Source organism: the organism of the source record quoted next, unplaced genomic scaffold (genome assembly GCF_019419815.1).
Source record: "Pyrus x bretschneideri cultivar Hongxiangsu unplaced genomic scaffold, Pyrus_bretschneideri_v1 Contig5, whole genome shotgun sequence".
Classification (NCBI taxonomy): domain Eukaryota; kingdom Viridiplantae; phylum Streptophyta; class Magnoliopsida; order Rosales; family Rosaceae; genus Pyrus; species Pyrus x bretschneideri.
Window position 1 is genome coordinate 12,513,523 of NW_025999787.1, and position 6,934 is coordinate 12,520,456.

The following is a 6,934-nucleotide window of genomic DNA, read 5'->3' on the forward strand; positions in this document are numbered from 1 at the left end:
GGACTTTATACATTTTTGGACTAATAGTGGCTATGACCCTCCCTAGAATCAATTAGAAGGAGGTCTCTTCCAAATATGTATAATGCCTTGAATTTTAAGAAGAAGAAAAAAACATAGTATTATTTACAATTACATGTCTATCACTTTTGTTATATATAACCGATTACATTTAAAAAGTATTAGGATTGAAAACAAGATTTGTGAAGTTATGAAATAGAGAGGGAAGCAAGAATGAAGTTTACATGATTGAATTGTTGATTTCATCCATGTGTGTGGAATGGAAAGAGTAGTTTGGTGTAATTAGGTAGTGGGGTCCTAAATAATTGCATATTTTAATCATCATTTAGTGGGGAATCCAATGAAAATTGCTTTGTGTGATCTATATGACCAACCCAAAGTCCTTCTTTCAATATTAATCTTCACAAAAGTAAAAAAAATAAAAAACCTTTGCTGTTAAGCATAAATGAGACGACTTCTTAAGACTTACGAGGAAGCAGGCACTATAATTGAAGAGCAGAGAATCCTTGACACCGTGGAGTCTCATCCACGATCATGTCTTTTTTTTTTGTTATTCTGGACAAAGATTCTTTTTTTTGCAATATTATTTTAATGGCGGCACCACCACCACCATCATATTATTCTATACTTTTTAACATGCATAATTAATTAAACATTTAATGGCAGGCAGCGGCTAACATTTTAATTTTATGCATAATTAAACAGATAAATATATTAATTAGGAGGGGATACTGGGAACAATGGTCCTCTCCTCCCCCCATTTAATATCCTATTTTCAACCATGGAAATGCACAATTTCCCAAACCCACTAACAATTGTATTCCTTGCTATATTACCCCTTCATAAATAAATAAAAACAGATGAGATTAGTCTAGCGAACAATTCACATTCTAGATCATATTAAGATTTGTCTAGTTAATATTTCTTCCACGTCAAAGTTAATTGCATTAATTTTCGACTCAATATCAACAACTATAACGCTGGAAAAAAAAAATCAACTATATAATCAGTAATATCGGCTATGTATTTCACTCGTCAAGTTAATGCACTTCGACCAATAAGTTTAATAATTTAGTGAATCACAAGCAATAGCAATGTAGCATGTGTTGAGTGATTTTGGTTTGAGTGATGAACAATGAGTGTGTGAGCGCAATCTGAGTCTGAGGCAACTTCTGCACTTTTCACATGACAATTATTGTCATCTTATACGCACAATAATATCATAAACTTGCGAGGCAACTTCTGCTTGCCAATTTCCTTCTTCCTTCTTCAGTCCACTTTGACCAGCTTAAAACTTTGCGCTTTGTTCATGACAAGTAAAGTAACTATTATTTCTGTCATTATATTAAGAAATGAAATTATAGAAACAACAAATACATTCTTCCTTCCCGCCAGAGAGATAATATGACACTCCTCCAGAATATTTCATTAGCATGAGACTAGCTAGGGCAATGGAGTCTGAACCTCCACTGTGGAACACAACACTGGAAGGTTTCGAGTGCCTCAACACTACTGCATTGCCATTATCTGTGTGTGTGTGTGTATATATATATGTATATATATGTATATGTATATGCTGCTTCCACCGAAATATTAAATTAATTAGTTAATCTGTCAATGAGTTAAATTTATATTTAAGATTAAACTGGTGGTAGTTCAGTAATTTCCGATGTTCATCTTCTCAGAATCCCAATGAAATTGAAAGGTGTCCCGTCAGCTGCCTTCATGATGACAAAGGTGGAGATATGACTGACGCAGAGCCGCAGAGGGGACCCGTCGCTTCTTATTTTCGCAAAACGCCGTTACTTCCCTCACCTGCCTGCCACAGTGACTCTTCTCTCATCACCAATCTATTTGTGGTTTTTTCCCTTTTTTTATTATTATTATTTTTATTTTATTTTTTTATAGAAAGTATTATTGGCATTTTAAAAATTTTATTATACACTCTTCATATGTATTTTTCTTTTTAAATATAGAAAATTTTGTAGAATAAGAATTTTGAAATGTTAATAACAATTCTTTTTCTTTTTCCAAAACATTTTGCTTTTCTATTTAGCACGAAAATAAATTATACACTTATCCATTACAAAACCCTAAAACAAATAACTCGTGTGTTTTTTTTCAGTCTCACGTAGTATCGTGTTATTGCTTGCATGTGTAATTTAACAAGTATATAATTGTTTTTTCTGTAATTAATTTATATGAAATTTTCCGTATTTTACAATATGATTGAATTTAAGAGGAAACTTGATATAAGTTCAATTTTTTGAGCCAATGGTAGGAATAGTCCAGTTTATTAAAATAAGTCTAATTTGTTATATTTAATTATTTAATTATCAATAGTTATCTGTTCAATGATAAGATTTATTATAAAAATCAAATTTCTTCCCAATTATCTCTTTGCTTATTTATTTTTATTTATCTTTTTGTTATTTCTCGTTCTTCCTCCAGTTTTAAACCCCATTTATAAATTTTATTTATAATTTTTATAATCAACCTATATCATATGTTAATTATATTTATCTACCTATATGACACATTCTTTTTTTATAATCAACATGTCACAGATTAATGTGTCTTGCTTGTATGTATGTTATGTTTTTTCTACCTTTTAATTAGGTTTCATATCTCACATATAGGTATTATATACATTCATATATTTGTTACTTGAGTTAGGGTAGAATGCTTTGCGGATAAATTTATGTTAGTATATTAGTTTTTTTTGTTATAAGATATTAAATTTTTTTTTTTTTTTTTGGAGTTCGAAAATGCATAATATTAGAAGATTTTAATTGATTTTTAATATTTTTAGAAAATATAAAATGAGTATAAAAGAAATAAAAACATATAATTAAATAACTGGATTCACTTGTAAAAACATTGTACGTTTTTGGATCTGGATCTAAAAGCCCCTTGATTTAACTAAGTTCAATTAGCTAAAAGTTACCAGAGGAATGGGAACTGCTTCAGTTGGATTTTTGGTGGATTAGGGTCTAGACCATTCTTTGCTAAAAGATTAAACCAAGTGATAAGTTGGTTCAGATGAATCTAGTTTCACGTCGGCACACATGAATGCCATGAATGCCCGATATCAATATGACATGAACAAAATAGTGAGAAAGCTGTATGAGGTAACAAACTCACTGAGTCACAACGGATTGGCACCTCTAACATTTGGGCACCATCGAATATTTCTTAGATACAGACTAACAACCACTACTAAATAGTTCAATAATAATCTTATCTCCAATTTGTATTTGGTCACATGCTAGCAGAATATGTTAAAAAAATCTCGATGTTACTAGATATAACCACTCAGTTACATATTGTATTTCATTTTATCATTTTTCTGACATGCAATTTACATTTTAATAGAAAACCACATGTATAAACATGCAAAGTGGAGCACTATTGTTTGTGCTTGGTACCTATACGAACTGCTTGGAATTTCAATTAGGAAAATTGGTTTTGTAGCACTTCTACAAACCCACCAACTATAATAGCTATGTTCTCAAAATACAACCTTTACTAGTCATCTTTGGCGAAAGTACTTTCAATATAATATGTTATCGACACAATATTAATACATTTTCAGCACAATATTGATACCTTGTCGATACAATATTTTTTAGCAAGAAGCTTTTAACTTGAGGTATTTTCATTAAAGAAGGCTAATAAAGATTGTATTTTGAAAGCATAGCTAATTTTGATTGTTGTATTTATAAAAGGTAATATTAGAGAGATTATTTTGTAAATTAAATAACATAAAAATTGATAATTGAATTATTACTTAAACTTAATTAACGTACTTATTTTACATTGATGACATATTATTTAATTTATAAAATTAATCATTCTAGCATTACCTATTTATGTGCTTGGTCAAATTTGGATCAAGAAGTGCAAGATGGTCAAATGGTAATCCAAAAAGAGAGGTGGATGATGGATTTGATCATTCGAGTCGAAAATCATCACCCGTATAAAATTATAGGAATCCACGGGCAGCAACAACAAAGAAGTGATGCCAAGGGACTTTTTAACACCCGTGCGGTAGCATCAGCCACCGTACACGTGTACATACACTTACCAGTCCCCGCCCGTGACCGTGAGCATCAAACTGTTGGCGCGAATCACGAGCAACGGTCAAAAACAATAGAAAAGTAAAAAAAAAATCAGTGAGGAAGGCAAGAGAATCCAAAGCCAATTGGAAAAAGTCATAATTTGAGATTCAAAATTGTACCCACTGGGACCCACTCACTCTGATCTCTGTCAGTTTTATGGCATGGTAATGTGTACGTATAAGGCAGGCGTCTGGTATGGTATAGAGTAGTGGATAGTAGTATCGGGATTATCGGGAGGTGGGTGTGGTCATGTGTGTCTGTGTCTGATTGTGTCACCAGCACAGCACATGGGTTCCTGTTGTGTTGTGGGTGTTAATTATGAGAAAATAGCCTTGTTATGTGTTTTGTGTGTTGCAAACTTGCACAGTGGGGGTGGGCTCATTGCTACTTTGACACAACATTATGGACATTATTGTCCATTAACATCTTGATTGGCACATGTGAACGAGCATCCTCTTCGGATTATTTTTGTAAGAATACTTTTTGGATTTTCTTTTTAAGGATTTTGAGATTTATAAATCGTGTATATTCATCGTATATTATGCAGTCAATTTTTATCGGGTATTATTTGTATTCAATTTTAAGTAAAAAATTTTAAAATTATTTTTTACTACACTATATACGATGAATGAACATGATTTAATAGATTTCAAGATATGATCTTCACAAAGAGGATCCTGGTTTGGCACATGTCACATTTCTATGTGTCTTTGTACCTCTCGTAAGAAAGTAACTTTATAATATGGATACAAATATAACATTACCGTAGCAATTCAAATCGATGATATAATGTTGTGAAATTTTTTTTATACATAACAATAACTCATTGACACGAATGTTAAGTTTATTGGAGCCATGAAAATATAAAGTGTATATATAAGCATGAGTGAACAAAATAATCGGTGAAATTTAAAATAAGAGTAATGCTAGAAAAACTAAATTTGAAAACAAAGTTTTGAAAACTAAAGACATGGAAGTTAATGATTGGTTCATTACTTAAATGTTGATAAACGTGCTTATTTCTATTGGTGATACATCATTTAGTTTGTAAATTTAGTTTTCAAATTTAATCACTCTACCATTAGTCTTAAAGTAAATACGATAGCTTTTCATAGTCACGTTTCAAGTGCTCAAGTCTTGACCTTTAATGTGTCGGGATCATGTACATGATGTATGGATTTGGGGCACTAGCAGCCTTAGGTCGCAGCTTAGGTGTAAAGGTCTTGGCGCAGCGCATGGGGTTGAATCCCGGTAGTGAGATTTCAGGCGTCGGAATCTTCGAGGTCTGGTTTTGGCTACGAGGTCGGAATTACGAAGTGCCGAGAACCGGGATCCCGATCCCGAATCCATTCTTAGGGTCAAGATCGTAGGTCAATTCTTGGGTTTGGGCTTCAACTGCTGGAGTACCGGTTCGAGTTGAGTCTCAATAATTGAAGAAAACAAATGCATGCATGACAACTTGTTCTTTCTTCCTTGGGTTTTGAAAGAACTTACCAGGCATGTTATTGACTTAGTTTTTATAGCTAGCATTTCAAGTTCAACAACTTTCCATGATCCGTATCGGAAGTCTACTGTTTCTTAAAGTCCTTTCTGCTTTAATTTTTCTTAAATCAGTAAACTAAATTATGAAACGAGTAATTAATTCTAATCTAAAACGTTAAGTTTTTATGCTTTATTTCCTTAACTATTAAGACAATGTTAGGGATACTAAATTTGCAAACTAAATAATGTGTCATAAATAAAAATAAGCACGTTCATCAGCGTGTATGTAATAAACCAATCATCAACTTGCATGTCCTTTAGTTTTCAAAACTTTATCTACAAATTTAATCTCCTTAGCACTACTCTAACTATTAACCTTGTGATTGTGAAAGTGTGAAAGGGTTCATTATCTTGGACTTAGGCACAAATCAGTGGTGCATGCATGAGTCATGACTCAAAACTTTTGTATGCACCTTCGAAACAAAAGTATCTTTTTTATATCAATTAAAATATAGTTTTCTATTAATGCCTTCATATATTTTTTTTTCTGTTTGAAGAATATTAATGCATGCTGACTCTTTACTTTTGAGATATGTATATATATTCTAAACTCAAAATAAATTTAGAAAAGGTTACTAATCTGTTGGTGATTATGTATAAGAAAATAGTTAAAGCTCATGATCAACTAACCAAATAAAAAGGCTTCAATCGAAAGGAGCTTTTTCTTTTTCTTTCTTTGGCCTTTGGCCACGATTCGTAGCAAATTGCGGCATACGCTTAACAATCAATTCCAAGGCATGGCAACTTTTATTTTTGGGACAAAAACTTTAAGAATGGCTCATAAAGTTATTATATTAAGTTTAGAAAGTTATATCCAGATTTAGTCTTGCATTAGGTAAAGATAAAAAATAGTTACTTCTAGGGGTGGGTTCAAAAAACCGAAAACCGAAAAAAACCGAAAACCGAACCGGACCGAGACCGAAAAAAACCGAACCGAAAAAAAAACCGAACCGAAATTGTCAAACCGAACCGAACCGAATCTGACCGGTTCGGTTTCGGTTTTTGAGGTTCGGAAACCGAACCGAACCGAACCGAACCGATATATATATATAATTTTTTTGAATATTTATAAATAGTTTAGTCATACAATCATAACAAAACAGAACCTGTTGCCAAGTTGGTTTCAGGGAAACTTTACAAGCATGGAGGCATGGGTTCGAACCCTCATGCCTCTAGGATTTGTGAGGTTTTTTTTAATTTTTTAATTTTTTAAACAAAACCCTTAAGTGTAAGTTACCTGATGCAGAGAGAAA